We start from the raw sequence: 25,132 nt of genomic DNA, 5'->3' as shown, positions 1-25,132 counted from the left end.
CCATCATCTCTAATGAGGAAAAATTTTAAAAAGTGGAGCTTCTAAGGTTGAAGAAGCAGCCGCTGTGCATGTCTTGTGACTCTTCACTGTGGATTCACTATAATGGGTTATTATGAAATGCCCGGGATGAAAGCAACCATGCAGCTTGCCGAGCAGTTCCCTCCTCCTGTAATCGTCCTGTGGAACTGAAATCACAGAGGAGGGCTAATGTCACATTCAAGTGCCAATTTAAGTACTCCCGAGTGCTAGCATTTGGTGACTTCTCATGCTGGCTGCACCTCAGTATTTATATTTTTAAAGTGTGGTGTGAACTGTGGCACTCATTCTTCACTTTTGCCATGTCCCCTGCACTTCTCATTATCAACATGGTGAACATTCTGTGGGAGTAAACAGAGTCTAATTCGGTAGAATGACAACAGCTGGGGATAAGGTTTTAGGTGATACTTCGAATGGAACTAAGTATATGTCAGGATCTAGAATACGGTTATTTTTAATTATGTGAAGTCAACAGGATCATTATTTTAGCCTCTTGACTGACTCTTCCTTTAGAGCAGAATAATTTAGTTACTTTGGAAAAAAATTATGTATATGTATTTTTAAACCTAAAGACACTCAAATACTTTAAATACATTAAACTCTCTCCATTTAAAATTCTTTTTCATGGAAGGATTAAAAGCAAAATGAATTAAAAAACTAGACAAGAGTTTTTATGCTTTTCTAGTTAAATTGACATCTCTCTATCAAAATGTATTACAGTCTGCAGATGCTTACATTGTCTAATCACTTAGAAACATTTCTTTTGTAAAAGTGTAGTAGTGTAGGACAGGTACAAAACATTAATTCTTGATTATTCACTTCAGTACGGAAAAAAGAATGTAGAATGCAAAACATCGAAATACATTCCGTGATCTTTTTAAAATGCCCGAGTCGCATTCCTTTCTTTCTAAGGTTGTCTTCAACCTTACCTGTACAGGTAATTGCTGTACACACCAGTAGCCCAATCTCTTAATGAAATCACATCGAAGAGGCAACTCGAAGCAGTAAAAGTATGTTTACTCTTTATTTGCGTTTCTGGAAAAACTTTGCAAAATTTTTGTCCCTCTCCCTGTATGTGTCAGGCTCTCTAATCCACTCCCCAAAAAGCCGTTTATGACCTCAGCTCACCCAGCTTTAGTTGTTTCTCTCCTCTCTTCTCTTTTGCCCTACTTCCCTTTCCATCTTGCAATCAGTCTCAGCTTTTTCTCATGCAATTTCCTAAATCCAAATCCGTGTCTATTCTACCTCAGATCATGCTTCATGATAAGGCGCATGCGCACGAACACAGACGTGCAGGTATTGAGGAAGGGTTGGTCGTTGCCATTCAGGCGATGGTAAAATTTTCCTTAGCACATGTTAAACGGAATGAGGCTCTGAATACTATCTTAATCATTTTCTCTATTTCAAAAAATAAATTAGCGGGCATTTTTCGAAGAAATAGAAGGAAGTGGATACCTGGTATTTTGATATAGTTTATTTTCTCACATTTGTTTTCTTCCTTTTTAAAAGTCTGGGTTAAGTTGGGTTTAAAATCAAACCATAAGCTTTCAGTTTAATAAAAACAGTGTCAAACAAAGTATGTAACAGATGCCTCTGTTTGACAATGATAGACATTCAAAAATATTTGTTGAATAAATGAAAAAGTGAGTGAACAGACATTCCCTCTCCATTTTTGAGATGAAAACAATTCTCAATATATTTCCTAATATCTTCCCATACCTGGCCTATTATTCTTTTCACTTTTAGAGATGATGCCAAGGTGATCAAGAATGATTGTTTGCTTACATTTTCAATGATTAAAACAAATCTGTTCACATTTTGATGCTACTGCATCAAATACTTATCTAAAGATATCTAACTTTATGAATGTCAATGTTACTTTGCATCTGGCTTTTAAATCAGGCTAATCCATTTATCACCATATCCAAACTTACCTTTAAGTGAAAGCTGCAGGTTAGATGAGGTCCTAGCGTTTTGTTGAATGACCTCTAGTCTTCACCATTTTCTCCCAACCTCTTACATAACATATCTCACTGATTACAGAGGTTCAGTTCTATGAATATGAATCCTGGATTCCATTTTCTCTGATTTGGTGACTACAGGTATCTCCCTCTGGCATTTTAGACTCTAGATTTCTTGGAATAACCTTTGGATTTACCTAACCATTTGAACTTGAGGTCTTCTGTTGTCTACACTTGAGTCCCATTCCAGTGCCAAATAACTTCAAGTTTACTCCTGGCCTAACTTTCAAGAGGCTGGAGTTTATACAGATAGGAATAGAGTAGCAAGAAATAAGAAAATAAACTCTGTATCCCTAGAAACAATAAAGGCTGATCAAATGGTTAAAATTCACTCCAGATTATGTTCAAGGTGGAGTACCCATAAAAAGGCAACCATAAGTTGAATATACGTAGCTTTCTATTGGCATAATTGCTAGTAATGGTGATGTCATGTTCAGCACGCAGATAAATCCATATTCAGGGATGAGGTCGTAATAATATTACTTTCCATTCTTCCATGCTAGCATAACAAACATAGTGAGAATTAAATGATTAACCAGAAAACAAATTGAGGACTGTTACATGTAGTGGGATTGTTTAATAGTGTGTGACATAGAAACTATGACACTAATAATTTCTGTTCAATGAGGAAGACTAAGTAATGTTACTTGCCTCGAAGCTTTAGTTTTCCAACCAAAAACTCCAGGGTACTTTTAAAGCCCCCTACCACAGCAGGCAACACTTTGCAGTCATTCTTAAGAAAACAGACATATGCAACATATATTTTCCAGTACTAAATTGAAGAGCACACTTCCCCAAGATTCTACATGGCCTGTATGTGGGCAGTGGAAAGTTAGTGTTGGTAGCAGCCAGGTTATAGGAATTCAGTTGATAAAACTCTAAGTTTAAAATATAAACTATAAACATTTAAAGCACAGTTTCCTGAGAACTTACTGTGATTTCTACTGTGTTTCAAGTGTCTGTCTTCACAAGTTGGTGGCTACATTTTTGGTTCCCAAATATAAAAAGTGCTTTGCCATATTCTCCGTGATTGAAGGAATACTGACATTTTTCTAGAGTTCCTCCCCTACCCCGAGTAATTTCAGGAATTCCAAGTGCCCAGAGTTCTGTTCTGATTGTTGTTCAATGCTGTCAAGCGTGGATAATTGTGCCAGTAGTCCCTAGCATTTCCACAGCTAGGATGTTGCTGCCATCAAGTTTACCAATATTACCACTTACATCCTTACCTTATACATATGGGTATAACTTGAAATAAACCATGCCCGGTGCCAGTGGAACCAGAAGCCGAGTGGTATGCTTCAGTCACATATATTTGTATTGGTGCTGCTGAGAAGTGGGTAAGAAACCTGCCTTCTCTGTTACTCTTCCTTGAGGGCTTGCACAGAAGATTACTCAGGCCTCCACATGCCTGTGGTCAATGATGAATTTTTTTCAGGCACTTTCACAGGGTGTGTACTCTGTAATCTCATTTTCACAGGAGTGCAGCTCCAAGCCATAATACTCTTGCCTTTATGAGCTCAAACCCAAGTGGTAGTGGGGTATAAATCTGCTGCATCCTTTGAGAGCTGGTACCGGTAGAGCTTAAATTCAGCCACCTGTCACTGTCACTAGTTGTGACAGGAAGACACGTGGCCTGACTTGCTCATAATTGCTCTAATGAAGTGAGCGGAAGGCTTCAATTCCCAAGGCAAAGTTTCATCAGTGCTCCAAGTGTTACCGATGTAAGTGGGGTGCAGGTCTCTCAACAACTCTATCAACACAGCAGCTCTACCTCTTTGCCCAAGAGCGGGTGGATTTCACACCGGGGCAGGAGCACCATTCGTGGCTAATCTGTCTTTGGCACTGAACCATGTTCTCAGGCCTTGGGCCTTGTCTCTGTATCCCTCCTTATAATGAATTTGCTCTCAGTACACCCTACAATTGGTCCTCTGTCCAGGTATCCCAGTCTAGTGAACGTATTTGTCTATGTGTCTATATGTCATTTATGTCTAGACATCGTTGTGGAAAGCCTTCAGTCCCAATCTCCTCTGCTTACTCCTTCAGAAAATGACTCAGCCCTTATTTGGATAAATCAATTCATCCATTCGACCTATTTATTCATTGTTCACTATGTGCCAGGCAGTGATGTGGGCACAGAGAATACAAGAGTTAAACAAAAAGAAACAAAAATTTGTGAACTCATATAGCTTTGTCTTCACAGTGATGATAAAATAAACAAAAAGTAAAAAACAACATGTCAGACAACAGTGCTAAACAGATAAATAAGACAAGGAAGTGGGATAATAGGTCATTCTAGGAGTGAGGACGATTTTTAGTTATACATAGAATGATCAGGAATAGCTTGCATATGAAGGGCACATTTGAGCTGAGATATGAAGAAAATGAAGATGTGGGCCAAGACATCTGGGAGGAGAATATTCCGTGCGGAGTGTGCAAAAAGTGCACAGTCCCTGAGAAGGGAGTGTCCTGGGTGCCTAGTGAAGGAGGAGACATAGGACTGGGGTCCTAACCCTGTAGAACAGCAACTTTCAAGTTCCTTCTCTAGCCCAGTCAAGACACCCATTCATAACGAAAGGAAAAAGAATAGTTGACATGATCAATTTCCCACACACTAACGTGGGACACAGATGGGAATCAGCAGACCGTGAGGAACCAAGATAAAGAAAGAAAAGATGCTGAGAAGGCAAGGTAAGATAACGTGTCTTGCCATATCTAGCTAAGGACATAATTCCTTAGTGAGAGGTGATTAAAAGATAATGCAGGACTAGCATGTATCTACATTTGAAAGCATAGGCCCAAGTTCTCTGCTTAATGAGCAGTATATACAGTGTATAGAGTAGTAGTCTTAGAGAAATTAAATAATTCTCAATTAATTTAGTGTTTTATTTATGAGTTTTATCAAAGATAGGAACTTTTCGCAATGGAAATCCAATTATAAGTACGTTAGAAATTTGCTGCTTTTAATAAATAGCTAGAACAAAACAAAACCTGACAACATTGTCAGATGCTGTTTTAAAGAATATTCTATATTTTGATATGCCCAGTTTAGCACAACTCTCTTGATGTGGAGCCACATTCATTCATTTAACAAATATTCTGTAAGTACCTATTTTGTCCAAGGCTCAGTTCTAGGAGCTGGGGATATAACAGTGAAACAAACTACATCCCCACCACATGTGCTAGTGGGCAAGGCAGACACATATCAGGTACCAAATGCCATAAAGAAAAAGCTAGGTAAGTGGATAGAGAATTTCCATGGGAAAGTTCTTTGGCAAGGTGTACCAATCAGCATATATTGCGGTAACAAATAAACCTCCAGAATTTAGTGGCTTTAAAAGCATAGGTTTCCCACTCATGTTATGTGTACATCGTGGGGTGGCAACAGCCTCTGCTTTATTGAAATCATTCAGTGACGCAGGCTGAAGAATCAGGCACCACCTTGCATGTTGCTGGTCATTGTGCTAAAGTGAAAAGAGAATCCTAGAGGAGCTTAATCCAGAAGGAAGTGTGACACATCTCTCTTCCACTTATAATTCATTGCCTAGAACTAATCTCACGGCCCACCCAACCACAGGGTAGCCGGGAAGTGGGCAGACCTAACTATACTTTTTGAACAGTACTAATGACCACCAAGAAGGGATGTAAGCCAAAGAACTTTCTGAGATGGTAACATTTGACCTGAGACCTGATGGAAATGAGGGAGTGAGAGCTAGGAACGGAACATTCTTAGCAAAAAAAGGAGTAAAGAATTTAAAGTGTATTTGCTTTGTTCAAAAAGGAGTTAAGACTTCATCAAAATAAAAAATACAATTAATAAAATGTAAAAAAATAAAAAGAGAAGCTTTTTAGAGAAAAGCTTTTAGAGAAAAGAAAATAATTGCAAATCCTTTATCTTGTAAAGGACATATATCCAAAATATACAAAGAACAGTTAGTTATAAGTTAATAAGACAACTCAATTTTTTAAAAATGGGCAAAAGATTTGAGACACTTCCCTAAAGAAGATATAGGAATAGTAACTGAACACATAAAAAGGTTTTAAGTAGGGGCCGGCCTGGTGGTGCAAGTGGTTAAGTGCGGGCGCTCCGCTGCTGCGGCCCGGGGTTCGCAGGTTCGGATCCCGGGCACGCACCGACGCATCACTTGTTAAGCCATGCTGTGGCGGCGTCCCATATAAAGTAGAGGAAGATGGGCATGGATGTTAGCCCAGGGCCAGTCTTCCTCAAGAAAAAAGGGGAGGATTGGCATCAGATGTTAGCTCAGGGCTAGTCCTCCTCACAAAAAAAAAAAAAAAAAAGGTTTTAAGTATAATTAGTCATTAGAGAAATGCAAATTATAATGAGGTAACATACCGTCTCACCAGGATAGTTGTAATAAAAACGACCAACGATACCAAGTGTTGCTAGACTGTGGAGAAACTGGACCCTCCTACACTGCTGGTGGGAATGTAAAATGGTACAGTTACTGTGGAAGACAGTTTCTCAAAAAGTTAAACGCACACTTATCATAAGACCCAATAATTTCATTCCTAGTTATCTAATAAAGAAAAGTGCAAACCTATGTCCACACAAGATTTGGACATTAATGATCATAGCAGCATTATTTGTAAGAGTCAAAACTCAAAGAAAATTCACAAAGTGGTGAATGGAAACACAAAATGTAGTATACCTATAAAATGGGTAATAAAAAGGAAAGGACTACTGTCAGCAATAAAAAGGAAAGATCTACCATTACGAGCTGCAACATAGATAGGCCTCAAAAACATTGTGCTAATTGAAAGAAGCTAGATACGAAAGGCGATATATTGCATGATTCTATTTCTATTCAATTGCCAGAAATGGCAGAGCTATAGACACAGAAAGTAAATCAGTGGTCTTATGGAACTGTGGATGAGAGTAGGAATTGACTGCAAATGGGCACAAGATAACTTTTTTGCAATGAAGAAATTGTTCTAAGACTAGGTTACATTGATAGTCGCACAATGGTATAAATTTACTACAACTCATCAAAATATACGCTTAAAATAGGTAGATTTTGTGGTGTGTAACGTGTGCTTCAATAAAGCAAGTCAAAAAGGAAAAGAAACGAAACAGTGAGGAGGCCAGTGGGACTTTCATAGATCAAAGAAGGAAAAGAGCCATAGGGGATGCAGTCCGAGTTATAGCCAGTGGCCCTATCATGGAATCATTAAAGCCCCGGAGTCAGGGTTTGGACTTATAAAAGGTTTATGGAAGGCCAGTGGAAACTTTGCGTATTAGAGAAACTGGAATTAATTTATGTTTTCAAAGGATCCTTCATGTTGACTTCCTGTAGGTGCTAAGATTGAAGTAAGACAATTAAGATGCTTTTACAGTAGTTCAGGCAAGAAATTATGGAAATTAGATCGAGAATAGTTTGGTGGAGGCGGTGAAAGTAGTCTGTTTTGGGATATGTTTGAAAAATAGAGCTTCCTAATGGGTGTGTTTGGGCCATTATACTTTTGCCATTTTTATTACCAAGTAGTAGGAGTAAATATCCTCTTTATCCCATTCCTGACCCTCAGTCCACCGCTGAACACAACTCTAAATCAATACTCAAGTCTCAATCTTGACACCTAGGGTTTAAGGGAGGAGCCACTGATAAGATGCAGATCAGGGAATTTTGACGAATACGCATTTTAATTATTAAAAACAAAAAAACCCTTTTTGTTTTTCATGTGGCTATTTTTTAAAGTATCAATTAAATCAATAAAGCTGCATTGAAATGGCCACGTCAAGTTTCTTTATTCATCCTTAAAACGATGTATTCTTATTTGGGATTGCAAAATATTACCCTATACCTTCATGATAGCCATCCAAAACAGGTGAGCAGAATTAGGCAAATGGACCTCAACTTTTATAATATATGATGGAGAATTTGAACTAACAGCTTCGTACTCAAATAAATCAAATATAAACCACAGTAATCTCTGAGTGAAATTTCCCTTTTCAAATCTGAAGTATGATTTTCTATTACAATAATGCATTTTATTTTTGAAGAATAATTTCAGAGTAATTTTAAGTAATTAAAATATTGAATGGTAATTTTGAAAATGGTCTGTATGAAGGAAATAGTTATAGCAATTTGTCTTTGCTTTTTATAGATCGAACTTATGGAACTAAACATAAAGTCTGTAAATTTTGAGGGAACAAATAATTGAGGAAGAAACAAATTGTAAAACTGGCTTAAACTATTTTCACGTTAGGGTTTGTACAATTTCTCCTATTCAGGAAATTAGAGTGACAGAAAAGTTCATTTTACTACTAATTATTGCATGTAAGAAATTTTGTTTGAAAAGTTTTTTCCAAGAAGTTTAAATTCTAAACACATCTAAATGTTCAACTATTTGTTTTTGTTTGTGTAGTGAATACTAGGTGACACTTTTATGACTATTCAGAGTCAGTTTCATTTTTTTTCTGGAATACAAACTGTTACCTGAAGCAAAATAATTAACCCCATGTGATGCTTCTGATGTTTTTGATTTTCTCGTAATTGGTTTACTAATTTTGGAATCTACCTAGCAAGAATAGTTTTATAGTTAAAAAAAAAAAAACACCTCTCTGGAGTAAGAGATCAACCCCAACATCTTAGAGACAGAAGATGATAAAAGTTTGTTTCTTACTTATTTAAATACCAAAATAGAAGTTAATGATTGTCTGAGAGGTTCTCCTCTAGTAAGCGTCTTATTAAGCCAGTCTCTTCCTCGTATCTGTGCCATCTTCAGGCCTTGGCTTTCTTCTTGCTTGTCTATATTAAGCTGATGAATGGGAAAGACTATGAGGATCTTGCAAGAGGGGTTTACCTGGCCCAGGCTGGGGAGATGTGCGTGTTAATACTTTCCTTTCCATAACTGATCAGGACTCACTCACATGGTCACAAATAACAAGTTAGTTCTTTGTCCAAAAATGAAAAGAAATGAGTTTGCTGAACAGCCAGCAGTCTCTACCACAACTATAAAGGAAGTGTACATTACTCTCGGATATCTGAAGAATCCTCATTTAAAAATTACTCTGTCCAATACTTATATAATGTCCGGATCAGGATAGGATTCTTTCCTCCTATCATTTCTTCCTTTCAGTTCCTTTTTTTAAAAATAATAACTTTATTAAGGTATAATTCACACGCCATAAATTTCACTCTTTTAAAGTACGCAATTCACTAGTTTTTCATATATTTAGAATGTTGTACGTCCAACATTATCTAATTCCAGAGCAATTTCATAATCCCGAAAAAAGGACCTGTACCCATTAGCAGTCACACCCCCTTCTCCCCTGCTCCCAGTTGCTGGAAACCACTAACTTTCTGTCTCTATGGAATTGCTTATTCGGGACTTTTCATATAAATGGAACCATACTATATGGGGCCTTTTGTGTAGGACTTCTTTCACTTAGCATGTTTTCAAGTTTGATCCATGTTGCAGCATGTATCAGTACTTCATTTCTTTTGATGGCTGAATAATATTCTATTGTATGGATATACTACATTTTGTGTGTGACTTCATCAGTTTATGGACAGTTCTTTCCTCTTTTTGACTATTGTGAATAATGCTGCTATGAACATTTTTGTACAAGTTTTTGAGTGGATATATGTTTCCAGTTCTCTTGGTTACATAACTAAGTGTGGAATCAGTAGGTCATGTGGTAACTCCATGTTTAACTTTTTCAGGGAACTCTAAACTGTTACAACATTTTGCAATCCCATCACCAATGTAGGAGGGTTCCAGTTTCTCCATATCCTCACCAACACTTGTTATTGTCCATCTTTATGATGATAGTCATCCCAGGGAGTGTAAAGTGGTATCTCATTGTGGGGTTTATTTGCATTTCTCTAATGACTAATGATGTTGAACATCTTTTCAAATGCTTATTAATCACTTTTATATCTTCTTTGAAGAAATGTCTAAATCCTTCACACATTTTTTAATTGGGTTATCTTTTTTTTATTGTTGAGTTTTAAGTGTTCTTTATATATTTTGGATACAGGTCTCTTATCAGATATATGATTTGTAAATATCTTCATCTGTTCTGTGGATTGTCTTTTTATTTTCTTGATGGGGTCTTTTGAAACACAAAAGTTTTTAATTTTGGTGAAGTCCAATTTATCTCACTTTTCTTTTTGTCACTTATGACTTTTGGGTCACATCTAAGAAACCACTGCCTAATCCAAGTCAGGAAGATTTAATCGTATGCCTTCTAAGAGTTATACATTTTTGGCTCTTACATTTAAGTATTGGATCTATTTTGAGTTAATTTTTGTATATGGTCTGAGGTAAAGTCAACTTCATTCTTTTGCATGTGGATATCCAGTTGTCTCAGCACCATTTGTTGAAAAGATTATTCTTTTCCCATTGAATGGCTAAGCACCCTTGTTGAAAATCAATTGAGCACAAATTTAAGGATATTTCTAGACTCTTAATTCTTTTCCATTGGTCAATATATCTACCCTTATGCCAGTACCACACAGTCTTGATTACTGTAGCTTTGTCATAAGTTTTGAAATTAAGAAGTCTGACTCCTCCAAATTTGTTCTTCTTTTCCAAGATTGTTTTGGGCATTTGTGGTCCCTTGTGCTTTCATTTTAGGATCAGCTTGTCACTTTCTGCAAAATGTTAGCTGATATTTTGATAGAAATTGTGTTGAGTCTATAGATTAATTTGAGAAGTATTGCCATCTTAACAATATTGTCTTCCTATCCATGAACATGGTATGTCTTTCCATTGACTTTGGTCCTCTTTAATTTCTTTCAACAGTGTATTATAGTTTTCAGAATAGTTTTGTTAAATTTATTCTAAGAATTTTATTATTTTTAATGCCATTGTAAATGAAATTGTTCCATTAATTTTATTTTCAGATTGTTTCTTGCTAGAATATAGAAGTTGATATTTGTGTATTAATCCTGTATTCTTCAACTTGGCTGGCCTCATTATTAGTTCTAATTGTGTGTGTATGTGTGTGTGTGTGTGTTCCTTAGGATTTTCTATATACAAGATTATGCCATTTGCAAGACGAGATTGTTTTACTTCTACTTTTCCAATCTGAATGCCTTTTATTTCTTTTAGTTGCATAATTTCCTTGGCTAGAACCACCAATGCAAAGTTGAATAGAAGTGGTGAAAGGCATCCTTGTCTTGATCACAATGTTAGGAGAAAGTATTCAGTCATTCACCATTAAACATGATGTTAGCTGTGAGTTTTCCATAGATAACCCTTATCAGCAGGGGAAGTTCCCTCCTATTCCTACTTAGTTGAGTTCTTTTTTCCTGTTCTTTTGTTTTATTTGTTTTGATTGAAGACATCAGAAAAGTTTTGTGAAAGACACAGTTTGCTGAACTCTAAAAGAAAGTTAAACTTTTGATTCACTTTTTAAAACAATGTAATTTTAATATAAAGTACTTTGCTGTGTGGATGAGTCAGCATTCCTATGGAACATTCTCAGTTACTCTGCAAACTTGTGCACTTAACTCACAGTGTCACAACATGCTAAGTACTACCCTTTTTTCTTCTTTTTTCTGAGGAAGATTAGCCCTGAACTAACATCCGATGCCAATCCTCTTCTCTTTGCTGAGGAAGGTTGGCCCTGGGCTAACACCCGTGCCCATCTTCCTCTACTTTATATGGGACGCTGCCACAGCCTGGCTTGACAAGCGGTGCATCAGTGATCGCTGAGGATCCAAACCTGCAAACCCCGGGCTGCTGAAGTGGAATGCGTGCGCTTAACCTCCACGCCACCGGGCCAGCCCCTAAGTACTATGCTTTTTTAAAAAATTCATCTCAGTCCTTAAGAACTAATTACCTAATGGTTATCCAGAATATTTGTATGAGGTGGGAATGGTTTGATTTAGCCTTTAATTCTAAAAGGAACATCATCACACTTTGCTTATTAGACAACAGAAAAGTATAAGAGGTAAGATCAATATTCAAACTAGACACTTAGTTGACATCACAAACAAATTTTAAAATACTAGCTAAAAGAGAGAGAGAGAGAGAGATTCTATTTGTCTCATGCTCTGGATACCAATAAGAAATAATTTTGCATTATCTATTAAGACAAGGCAATCTGCTGCTTCCCAAAGGACACTGTACATCTAGTTTTCTACAAAGAATAACTTTAGAGAATCAATTAAGGCATGCTTATACTTTATGGGTATATTATATCCATATAAGTATTTAATACTTTAGTAAATATTGTCTAAATATATAACATTGCATCTTTATGCTTCATGAATCTACAGTGTTAAAGTATTTCAACAAAACTATTACTACTGCTTTTCATATCATATACAATAATCCATGATTATCAGGCAGGATGGAGGTAACCAAAAACTTTATCAGATTTGTCATTAGAAAAATATCTACTATAAAACATCTACAATACATTAGGTAAATAGATAGGATACAAATTAGCAAATACAGTATCATACTATTAAATATGTATGCAAGAAGTAACTCTTAAAAAGATATTCCTTGAAAACTTAATTGTCTTGATTTCCATCTCTCAACTTGAGATACAACTTCCCACAGGTACTGATTAGTGACAAAAATTCATTCATCAGAGTTCATTTTGTGGCAAGTGACAAAACCTAAATTTTCTGTCTTAAATAAATAAAGCGAATATTGTTGGTTCAAATATTTGGGAAGTTTGAGCTGTGATGGTTTTGGCGTAGTTGTAGCAGGTGTTCAAATAATAACAGCAATTTATCATTAAAAGAATGAAAGTTTTTTTAAAACCTATATGAGGCTTTATTTACCTCTTTGCTGACATCATTCTTAGGCAGACCCTCACAAAGTGTTAGCAGTAGGGACATATTTTTTCAGCTATTGATTTTGGCGGAAAAAGAAAAAATTTTCCCAAGATGCCTCAGTTTGGGTTATTTCCCAATCTTTTAATCAATGGATATAGCCAGGGGATTGAAGAAATATGATTAACCTGGCTTGAGCCACATAGTCTCCATAATTTCTAGAAAATATGTTCTGTATTGACCTAAAGAGGACTGAGAATATGAAAGAGTAGTTCTTCAAAAGAAATGCCCTATAGTAGAAAAAAAGAAAGAAAGAAAGGAGATAACCATTATTCTGTGGAAGGGAAGCACTCATTGCAATGTTTTTGTTATTGTTAAAAATCTTCAGATTCTGAAAGTGAAAACCTATGTAATTTATATTGACATTTTCACTGAGGTCACCTAGAAAATTGGACCAAATACTGAAAAATGATTAAGTCCTGCTTCCAGGAATGACAGAATAAAACCATTCCATAAGACCCTCCTCTGCAGAAAACAACTAACAACCTAAATATAGTACAAAAAACAACTACCTGCAAGTACCAGGAAGTAAATAAAAGTAGTTGGACTCTGGTGGGGTGTTTACACTGGTTTGGAAGAATACAGACAGGGAGCTTTGCGAGTAAGAAAGGAAATCTGCTGCCAGCAGTCCTGAACAATAAGAAATTCTAAAAGGAAGTTCTTTAGGATGAAGGGAAATTATACTGGATGAAAAATTAATTCCTTAAAAGAGAATGAAGAACATCAGAAATGGAAAATATCTGGGTCAGGGCTAGATTTATGGGCATGAGACCAATGCAGTTGCATAGGACCCTCCGCTCAGAAGAAGAAGCTATGCATGGGATTTAATACTCTGCGGTCACTATCTTGAAATTCTTAATAATTTTATCTTTGAATTTCTCTTTTGTATGTGAAGTCCAATGGGACAATGAAGCATGGCCTCGGTACTTGGAGCCTCAGCTCCCACATGATCCCACCTCCAGCACCACCCCAGGATGCATTCTTAGCTGCATGTTCCCCCATCCACACCCAGAGACCACTATCCTCTGCTCTGAGGTAAGGCCTGGCTGCAGGTACAAGAAAGGTCAGGGTCAAGTGTGTGTGCCCTGCACACTGAGTTGGGTGGGGGGCTGGGCATCTGTGAGGATCTGCATTCAACCCGTGAATATCCCCAAGCTGGAGGAAGCATAACATTAAACAACAAATAAAAATCACCATGACAGTTTAGGAGGAAAAGATTATGGTAGAAAGGAAAAGATTTTTCCTGCTTTTTGAACAACAAGGTACCACATTTTCATTTTTCCTTGGTCTTACAAATTATGCAGCTGGCCCTGATCTGGGTAACTGCAAAAGTCTATTTACATTGGCTTTTTTTCCTCTTAATTTCTATACAAAACAGATAACTAGTGAAAAACTAAAATTATAGCATTGTCTTCTGCAGTTTATGACACGCACAACAAAGTGAGGAAGACAAAGAGAAGAGAAAACTCTGAAATGAGACCAGAGCTGTTGCCCTGCATACATGGGCACGTGGACAAAGGCCAGCTGGACCTCCTGGGGAGCGCGCATTCACTTGGAGGGGTTGAAACCAGGGCTATCAAGTAAGTTCTCTTCCCTATATGTTTTAAACTGGGAATAACTGTAGTCTTTGCAAAAGGCACAAGAGTGGTGGTGCAGGTGAGGGTAGGGGGCTCTCTCTGAAAAACCTGGAGATATTTCTGGTTGAGGAATCAGAAAAGTGAAGCCAGGAAACCATAAATATTGAAAAGAGTATAGGAATTCCAAAAGAGAAAAGGCTGGAGAGAAGAATCCCCTAAATGTGTCTATCCACATCTCTGACCCCCAAAACATGCATGATGCACGTGCAGAACAGACACAAAGTCCAATGAAAGAAAAACTATCAGAACAAAATCCAGACTGTCACACCCTACTCACGGCATTTCAATTCAAGCTCAGCCAGGAAAATTATCTCACAAAATAAAACAAATAAAAATACTCAATGGAGCAAAATAACAAACTCCCGAATCTCCATAATTTAACACTGATAACATCCAGGATAGAGTTCAAAATGATCTGATATGGGAAAAACCAAGAAAATGAAATGCAATTTCAAAGCAAAGTAAATCAATTTATTCTGGCCTTGAGATGAACCAAATATTTGAACTAAGACACACAAAATTTAAAAAGGTTATTATAACTATCGTTAATGTGGTAAAACAAAACATGTTTCCAATGCATGAATATATCAGTAGAGAAATAGAAACAATAAAAATGAACAAAATAGAAATCTTAGAACCAAAAAACTACAATATCCAAAATAGAAAATTCAGTAGATAAACATAACAGCCAAATGGACATGACATAAAAAAAAAATAAATGGACTTAAAATATAGAATCACTACAAATTTTTCAAGGTGAAGAATGGACAGAAAAAAACCTTTAAAAAATAAACATATCTTCATGAATCTGTTAGGTGATACCAAATGATTAGATGAATGTGTAATTGAAATACCAGAAAGAAGAGGAAGAATGGGGTAAAAAAATATTTAAAGACATAATGGTTGAAAATTTTCCTAATTTGATAAAAGTCAGATACTTGCAGATATAAAGTTCTAAACTAAATGAACACAAAACAAATGAACCAAAAAAGATCCCACGCTGAGGTACCTCATACTTAAACTCGTAAAAGCCAAAAGATAAAGAGCAAATATTGAAAGCAGCAGGGGAAAAAAGAAAAGGAACATATTCTGTGTAGGGAAGCAATGATCCACTTTATGGCTAACGTAATATCAGATACCATGAAACCCCCCCCAAAATAATGGAATGATATATTTAAATGCCAAGTGAAAAAGATCTGTTAGCCTAGAATTCCATATATGGCTAAAATTTCTTTCAAGAATGAAGGCAAATTAAATAATTTTTTCAGTAAAATTCTGTTGCTGGCAGACTTTTATTGAAAGAACTGCTAAGGGAAGTTCTCTCAAGGTCAGGGGAAATGATAACAGATGAAAACTTGGATCTTTAGAGAGAATGAAGAAATGACAAATGAATGACAATTTTTTTCCTTTTTAATTCCTAACTTTGTTATCAAACATATAACTGTTAAAAAATAAAATTATAACATTGTCTTATGGGATTTATAACATATACAGTTGTACTATATAAGAACTATAATGTAAAGGAGGAGTAGATCCAGATATATGAATTTAAACATTTGTATGTTTTACAATGTTACGTGTAGTGTTAGATTGTGTTCAAGATTGTATATATCCATGGCAACCACTGTGAAAATAATGCACAAAAGGCAGCAGGAAAATTAAAATTAAAAGAGAATTCTGAAAATATTTAAGTTATCTTGTAACAAGTTAGGAAAGGAGAAACAGAGGATGAAAAAAAGATGAAACAAGTGGAAAACAAAAAGAAAATGGTAGACCTATCAAAATATAGAATCACTACAAATTTTTCAAAGTGAAGAAGGGACAGAAAAAAGCTATTAAATTTTTTTAAAGCTGTTAAAAAATCTATTAAATTTTAATTGATTAAGCACTCCAATTAAAAGGCAGAGACTATCTGAATGGGAAAAACCAAAAACAAGATGCAACTATATGCTGTCTCCATGAGACATATTTTCAATATAGAGATACAAGATAAAAGTAAATGGATGAGAAAAATATATCATGCAAACAGCAATCTCATGAAGGCTGGAGAGACTATATCAATATCAGAAAAAAATAAACTTTAAAATTTATTAGCAGACATAGGAGGGACATTTTATCGTGGTAAAAGTCCAATACAACAAGAAGATATTACAATCATAAGTGTGTATATTTTCAATAACAAGCTTCAAAATATATGGAGCAAATTTCAACAGAATTAAAGGGAGAAAGAAATAATTCCACAATCATAGTTGCTTTCTCAGCAATTAAAAGAACTAGTCAGAAAATCAGGAAAGACTAAGAAGTTCTGAACAGTGCTATCAACCACCTTGGTCTAATTGATATTTATATAAAAAATGCACTCTACAACAGAATACACATTCGCCTTAAGTGCACATTATATTTCACAACCACAGCGGCGTTTAACTAGAAACGGTAATAAGATAACAAGAAAAACCTGAAATATTTGGAAACTAACCATATACTTCGAATTACAGGGTCAACAGAGAAATCATAATTTAGATTTAGGAAGATCAGAAGTAGAAAGAATAAATTAGAATATTGTGAAATGAATAATAATAAAAATACAACATGTCAAACTTTGTGGGATACAGAGGAAGCAGGGCTTTGAAAGAAGTTAATGTTTTTAAATGCTGTTGTTAGAAAGAACAATCTCAAGTCAGTAATTTAATCTTCTACCTTGAGAAACTGGAAACAAAATGGCAAATGAAACCCAAAGGGAACAGATGAAAGTAAATAATGAAGAAAAAAGCAGAAATCGGTGAAATAGAGCAGAGAAAACAATGGAGGAAAATCAATGAAACCAAATTCTGGTTCTTTAAAAAAAACAATATAATTAATAAACTTCTAGCCAAATTGATTTAAATAAAAGAGAGGAGAAAGACACAAATTACTAATATCAGGAAAGAAACAGAGACCTCTACAGACTCTTCAGACTTTAAAATGGTAAGGGAATATTATGAAGAACTTTATGCCAATTACTTTGAAAATCTGTATGGAATATTAGTTTCTGGAAAGATACAAATTAAGAAAACCGGCCCAAGAATAAATAGTAAACTTGAACAGTCTTAAGTAAATGAAATAAATTGAATTTGTAACTAAAAATCTTTCCCCAAAGACAACTTCAGACCAAGATGGATTCACTGGTGAATTCTATCAAAAATGTAAAGGAGAAATAATACAATTTCAGTCAAAATCTTTAATAAAATAAAGTAGGAAAGAACACTTCCAAACTCATTTTATGAGGTCAGTATTACTCTAATTCCAAAATTAAACAGAGATAACACAATAAAAGAGAACTACAAACCAATTCCTTGAAGCATAAATGTAAATACCCTTGAAAATATGTACAAATTGAATGCAACAATATTTTAAAAGAAAAATTCATCATCACTAAGTGGAATTTATTCTAAAAATACCAAGTTTAGCTTAACATGTAAAAACAAGTAACATAATTCACCACATTAAAAGAATAAAAGAGAAAACCATATGTTTATTTTGATAGATGAAAAAATTTGACAAAATTAGAAACTTTTTGTAATACAAACTCTGAGCACACAAGGAGTAAAAGCAGAATTCTTCACCTAATTAGAAGCATCTATGAAAAATCTACAGTTAACATCATATTCAGTTGTGAAAGAATCAATGCTTTCTAACTAAGGTCAGGTACAAGCCAAAAATGTCTGCCCTTACAGTGGTAAGGGTAGCATTGTTCTGAAGGTCATATTTAGTGTTATTGGGCAAGGAGAAGAAATAGACGTCATATAGATTAGACAAAATTCACATAAGACATAATCTAATATGTGGATGACTCCAAAGGAAATCAGAATAAAGCTAACAGAACTATTTCAGTGACTTGAGCAAGCTTCCAAGGTACAAGGTCAATATATAAAAATCAATTGTATTTCTATGTTCTAGCAATGAGAACTGAGAAAATAAAATAAAAATTTTCACTCATGATAGCATCAAAATATAACTTAGGAATCAAGACCTGTGCTATGAAACACTGGAAATGGAAATTTAAGTAGAAATTAAGTAGACCTTAATAAGTAGAGAGATGTGCATGATCATGGATTGAAAGACTCAATATTGTTAAAATGGCAATCTTCCCTAGATTGATTTATATATTCATGCAACCCCAATCAAAATCTTAAAAAGTTTTTTTTGGTGTTTTTTTTTGTTGAGGAAGATTTGCCCTGAGCTAACATCCATTGCCAATCTTCCTCTTGTTGTATGCGAGCCACCACCACAGCATGGCCACTGACAGACAAATGATGTAGGTCCATGCCTGGGAACGAAACCCAGGCCACCGAAGTGGAGCGTGCCAAACTTAACCACTCTAGTTAGAGAGTGGCCTCTCAAAATAGACCATAGTACTAAAGGTAAGAGTTACAATAAACTTTTAGAAGAAAACACAGGAAGAATATTTATAGTATTGAGTTAGGCAAAGATTTCTTTAACAGGAAACAAAAAGCACCCATGAACGCAAGAGAGGAAGGAGAAATACATAAGAGGTAGGATAAATTGAAAGGAAGTTATCACATGGTAGATTTAAACCCAACTATATCAGTAATTATATATCAGGGTATATCAGTGAGATTAAAATTATAAATATTAGAAGGGTAAAAATTCTATGAATATTTAGACAATATAATTGTGTATATAGAAAATCCAAAGGAATATATGGATAAATTATTATAATTAATAACAGTTTACAAGGCTGCTGGATACTAAGTCAACATACAAAAATCAACCATATTTCTATGAGCAGCAGCAAATAGAAAATGAAATGCAAAGTTTTCACTTAGCGTAAAATATGACGTACTTATAAATTATCCTAACCAAAGATATTCAAGATCTTTATATAGAAAAATCATTTATTTTAGTGTTACTGTGACTTTATGGAGAATAATTAAATAAAAACCTAAGCAAATGGAGAGATATACCATATTTATAGATTTGAGTAATTAATCCTATAAAGAAATCAATTATTCCAAAGTTGATCTGTAGTTTCAGAGCAATCCTACTTGCTTTGTGTGTGCAAATGTTCATATGAGTTTGTGTGCATGTCTGTAGAAATGTATAAGCTCATGCTAAAATTCATATAAAAATTCCAAAAATAAACTAGGCATTCTTAAAGGAAAATAAGCAGGAGGGAGAACTTACTCTACCAGATTTGTTTTAAAGCTACAATAATGTAGACAGGGTGGCACTGGTTCCAGACTAGACTAATGGAGGAACACACTGATTTTGTATACAGACCCATAAATATTTAGACACTTGATATATGATAAAGAAGGGAAAGAGTAGTCTTTTCAACAAATGATCTGTGGAAAAATTATAAAACTCATGTTTTAAAAAAGTGAAATGTAAACTCGACAACATCTCCCACACAAAAAATCAATTTCAGGTCAATTGGAGATGTAAGTAACTTCTATAAGGTAGTACTGGAGAACATGTTCACGAGCTCAGGGTAAGGTAATACTTCCTCAATAGGTGACAAAAAAAAAAAAACCTAACCATAAAGAAATGATTGACTAAGTTAATTCTATTCATACTTCTTTTTGTAAAATGCTGCAGGGTGGGAGATCATATTTGAAACATGTATAACTAACAAAAAGTTCATGTAAAGAATAAATAAAAAACTCCTACAATTTATAAGAAAAAATATACAGACAACTTAATAAAGAAATGTGCAAGAGGCTTGAACAGGCACTTCATACAAGGTAATTTCGAAATGGAATATATGAAAAAGTATTCCACACAATAACTAATCAGGAAAATTGGAATTAAAATTACAATAAAGTACTGCCAGGCGCCCTCTACAACAGCCAATGTTAAGACTGACAAGTCAAAGTGGGTAACAATGTAAAACTATGACGATTCTTATACGTCGCTGGTGGGAGTGTAAGTTTTTAGAACCAGTTTGGAAAACGTCTACCAAAGGTGAAGATTATTCATACTATAATCAAGCAATTTTATTACTCAGCATAGTGCAACAGAAATACGTGCCCTTGGGCAGCAAGAGACATGTACATACAAGCATTTCCATTGCAGAATTTTTTTCTGTTAGCTGCAGACTGGAAACAATCTAAATGTTCATTATCATTGAAATGGCTACATAAATTTTGTTATATTTACGTAATGGAATTCTATGTGGTAGCGAATGAACCAGTACACATAGCATCATGATAAATGTCACAAATATAAAATTAAGCAAAAGATGTCAGGTACACAAAAAATACATGATGTTGGATGCCATTTACAAAAACTCAAAAGACAGGTAAAATGGAACAGTAGTGTTTAGAGATTTATAGGATGTACATTTAGTGGTTAAAGACAAGAATAAAACACACAAGTGATTATCATTAAAATCAGAATAGTGGTTTACTTTGGAAGAAGTGGGTTGTGTTTGGGAGGAGGCCCAAGGTAGGTTTATGAGGTAGTGATGATTCTGTTTCTTGGCCAGAGTGACAGTGGCACAATTAAGATAATCCTTTGAGCTGTATTTATATTTTGCGCACTTTTCATGTGTTATATTTCACAATAAAATAAACTAATCTGTTATGTTATATATATTTCAACAGTTTAGAAGTCTATATTTTATTAGAACTGGGAAATATAAATGGTAATTCTTTAAATCTGTCAAGGTATATGGCAGTGTGCCAAGAGGCTATTTGAAGCCACATGATAAATGTGAAATACCACTTTTACATGAAGTCTGTAGATGCAAAGGGAGGATTTTCATCACTGAAGATAAACCATGGTTTTATATCAAAACGATCACAACACAATATAGAATGCGAGGTTGCATAGCTTTTAAAGCTACCTTTGGTCTTAAATATTTTTCACTTTTCAGAAATTTCTTATTTTCCATGTGTCACTTCAAGCTATATTCCTCCAAAACCCACTCAAAATATCCCAGCCATCCTCCCCCACAGAACATACAGACACAAATACACACACACATGCACACACAAACTAGAAAGACCAACTCTCTCCTGGCTTGCCTGGAACTTCTTGAAAAGTCCTCCAATCCCCGACAAAGTGGGAAGGTTCATCAGAGGTACTTCAGGAGCAAAGTTTTAAAAACTCTTTCTTACATCACTGTTTTATGTTTTGAAATTAACAATCATAAAGAAAATTATAATTTCAGAATCTAGAATTGTGCTAAAACCAAGAAATATTTTGACCTTAAATTATGTTATTTGTTAAGTTAAACTTGAATATTTTCTGCTATTTTGCCCAAATGAAGTTTCTGCTCATGCTCAGTGGTATTGGTGAACCTTACCCACCAGGTTTAATTTACCTGATCTGAGGAGAGACAAGGCTGAGCTAATTTTAGCCAGAGGCAAGCCTGAAGCAAGGTTAAGAAGTGACTGAAATCTGAAAGATATATAACCATGAAATAAGAGAGAAGAACAAGACATCTGAGAAAGCATGATAGAATGTTATTGGAAGAATATTATGTGATTTATGGACAAAAAACAAGGACGAGAATATACGACAGGGAATGATTGTGGCATTAGAACTTTTAATATATAACATTTTTATATGAAATGAGATGAGAAAATTTAGTGTTAATGCATTACATTTTGAATCACTGACTTATTTGAAGAGATTTTATTCTTCATTTCTAGATACCTTAAAATTCATTTTTATCATACTCATGTCTCTGTCTTAGGATCCCTCTACATTTTGGCATACACCAGTATGGCCACTAAGAAAGTCATTCTGATTTGAAATGTTAACTCTATTTCGCGCTTTTCTAATTTGAACAGTCATAATTTAATGTCTCTTTTTTATTGTATTGCAGTGTAAAGAAATTAATTCCACAGAGACTGAAATGACTATGAAATTGGTAAGGCACAGAGTATAGCTAAAAATGGGTCTTATTTTGTATTAAATTGCTCTATAAGCAACCTGAATCTCCTGTAGGCTTGGATGAATTCCCATAAACTGGATGTCCTTGTAGTTTATTTACATGTGCAAAGGTCAATTTGCCTCTTGGTGAAACAAAACCAAGCAAACGGAATTCTGTTTAATTGAGTGATACAGCCCATTGAATCTGCCATTAGAACACAAGTTCATTTTAGAAACTAGCATTGTGGAGGCGCCCTTATGGTACGCTCCGAGTGGGCAGAAAATCTGTGAAGACCTGTTTTATCCCCTTCTCTCCCAAGGAATATTTCCATGAAGTTTTGGGGTTTTATGCTGTTAAATCTTTCTTCTTTCTATGGTGTGGCTATCAATCCTGTAGCTAAGAATGTCGTTCTAGATAGTAAGGCTGGTCTGAGCCTTCCTGTATCTTTTCTGACTAACTTTGGGAGCTGCCAAGGCACACAATCCACCCTGTTTTCAACCCAAAAAAGGGCAGAAAGGTGGAAACATGTTTTATAACACTCTCAGCTCTTTTTAACTTGGAGGCATGCTGACTCTCTGGCCTTGTGCCCACGGAAAGAGACAAATGAGGCAAAGCCTGCTTTTATTCCTGTTCCCAATGCTCCCCCATCTAAGAATGACAAAAAAATAAACTCTCCTATTGGAAAGAGGCCCTACTTCCTTTACCAGGTCAGAAGTTTAAAAGAAAATAATTGTACAAAGTCCTTAAACTGAGCATTTGTTTATGAACAACTTGGCTGCTATTTTCGGTCTTTACAATGAGGAAATAAAGAATTTGTGGAGGAGTTTGAAAAATTGAAGTAAAGAAAGGAACTTTTGAAAGAAAGATCCTATGTTCACTTTCCTATATCGTCAGTACATTATATCAAGGAGTAAAACACTTTCACTCTGTATTTGTTTGGAATGTTTAGCATGGACCTCCCCGATTTGTACTGGCCCCCCAAAAATATTCTTCAATTTCAAGAATTATAGGAAATTAGGTACATGAGGAAAGCAATGCTGTGAAGTATGGAATATGGAATAGTATGGACTAAAACTGGAATATATGAAAACGTTTGTAAGAAGTTATTCTCCTTCAGCTGGCACAAGAGTAACGATTGTGGGTTTCAAAGTTGTCATGATAGGAAAAAGGTAAAGTCAGGTAGAAATGCTTAATTTATTGATGTATCTTCAATAGAATCTACTTACTTCTGATGATCTTTCCAGGATTAATTGAATCTTACACATTGCAGTATAGTTTGGAGTGGACCCAGACAGACTGCTCACAAGTTGGACGAGGGAAACTGTCTTACATTGACTTATTTCCATTTGAAAGATTTCTGAGTAGATTGGTTCTTTTTTTTTTACCTTTAATAATATTGAGACTATTTTTTTTAAAGCAGTTTAAGGTTCACAGCAAAATGGAGGGGAAGGTACAGAGATTTCCCATATACCTCCTGCCCCCACACATGCATAGCCTTGTCAACATCCCCAGCCAGAGTAGTACGTTTGTTACAATTGATAAACCTACATGAACACGTCATAATCACTCAAAGCCCAGAGTTTACATTACAGGTCACTCTGGGTGTTGTACATTCCATGGGTTTGGGCAAATGTATGATGATTTGTAGCCATCGCAGTGGTATTATGCATAGTATTTCCACGGCCCTAAAAATCATCTGTGCTCCACCTATTCATCTCTTCCCCACCTGCAACTCCAACTGGTTCTTTTTTGAGAGTTTTATTTCTGTTGGAAGAGATTAAAAAAAAAGAATCTCTGTTGGAACACTGACTGTATATGACGAACAGCAGTGTGGATCCCCAAAAGTATAAAATAACCCCAATATAATTTGACCCAGATTGTAGTCTTTCTACACGCTCTGAAATAGAAAGACTTTTTGTTCATTCGGTTTCCACTATGCTTGTGACTTCTAAGTACCTATTTCCCAGTTCTTCTGGATTTTTTCATCTGAACGTCAAGTGTCATATGCCTAAACCTATTTCCTTCTTCTCTCAACCTTCCAAAATAACCTCTCTTTACAACCACATTCTACAAAGAAGATAGGAATAGACTGTCAGTTAACTTTTTCATCTGGTGTTATGACCGAATGTTTTGTGAAGAGTCTATTAGGTTATTAGAAAAAGGCAGTGCTGATCTACAATATTAAATAATTTTTGGAATTCTATAATGATATTACTGCACTCAGGGGAACAGATGTCACATTTTCAGAAATTTTGATCATGAAAATACATTTTTAAAATGGTAATTTATGCGAAGTTGAAATGCATACTTTTTAATATCACGTTTCAATGATGTTATGATTTTATTAGTTTGGTGTGTGCAAATGCAGCATATCTGTTCAGAATATTTATGTAATAGTGCTGATTAATAAATTCACCATAATGAATTTTTGAATAGGTCAAAATGAGAGGAAATGGGAAAATAAAATATTGGAAAATTTCCCCATTCCATTGACTTTGTTGGGACAAAACCAAAATAATTTATGAAAGAAATATTATCTTCATCTCTCTATACTAAATAGGATATAGGAGTGAGGCTTTGTCATTTTTGCTTTACATATTTATTTACTTTCTCAAATAATTATTCCAGATATTTAGACATAATTAGTTGGTCACTGGTTTTCTTATAATAGCAATTGTCCACTAGCCTATGATATAACTAATGACGGTGGATCCCAAAGCAAAATTTAGAATGACACCATAA

General features: G+C 35.1%; 1 long non-coding RNA gene across 1 annotated transcript in view; it reads left to right on the top strand.

The window, feature by feature from the left end:
• Positions 1 to 24,666, top strand: part of LOC147915112 (uncharacterized) — a 36,463-nt gene extending 11,797 nt beyond the window's left edge. The window contains exons 2-4 of the long non-coding RNA XR_015554378.1: positions 13,767 to 13,906; positions 14,292 to 14,451; positions 22,343 to 24,666. This is a non-coding gene — a long non-coding RNA (uncharacterized LOC147915112). The remainder of the gene's footprint in view (positions 1 to 13,766; positions 13,907 to 14,291; positions 14,452 to 22,342) is intronic.
• Positions 24,667 to 25,132: the final 466 nt, after the last annotated feature.

This window comes from Ceratotherium simum, chromosome 15, assembly GCF_057802395.1.
Source record: "Ceratotherium simum simum isolate JZ-2026a chromosome 15, ASM5780239v1, whole genome shotgun sequence".
In the NCBI taxonomy this organism is placed as follows: Eukaryota; Metazoa; Chordata; class Mammalia; order Perissodactyla; family Rhinocerotidae; genus Ceratotherium; species Ceratotherium simum.
The sequence above is the reverse complement of the archived record's forward strand: the minus strand, read 5'-3'. Positions and strand labels throughout refer to the sequence as shown.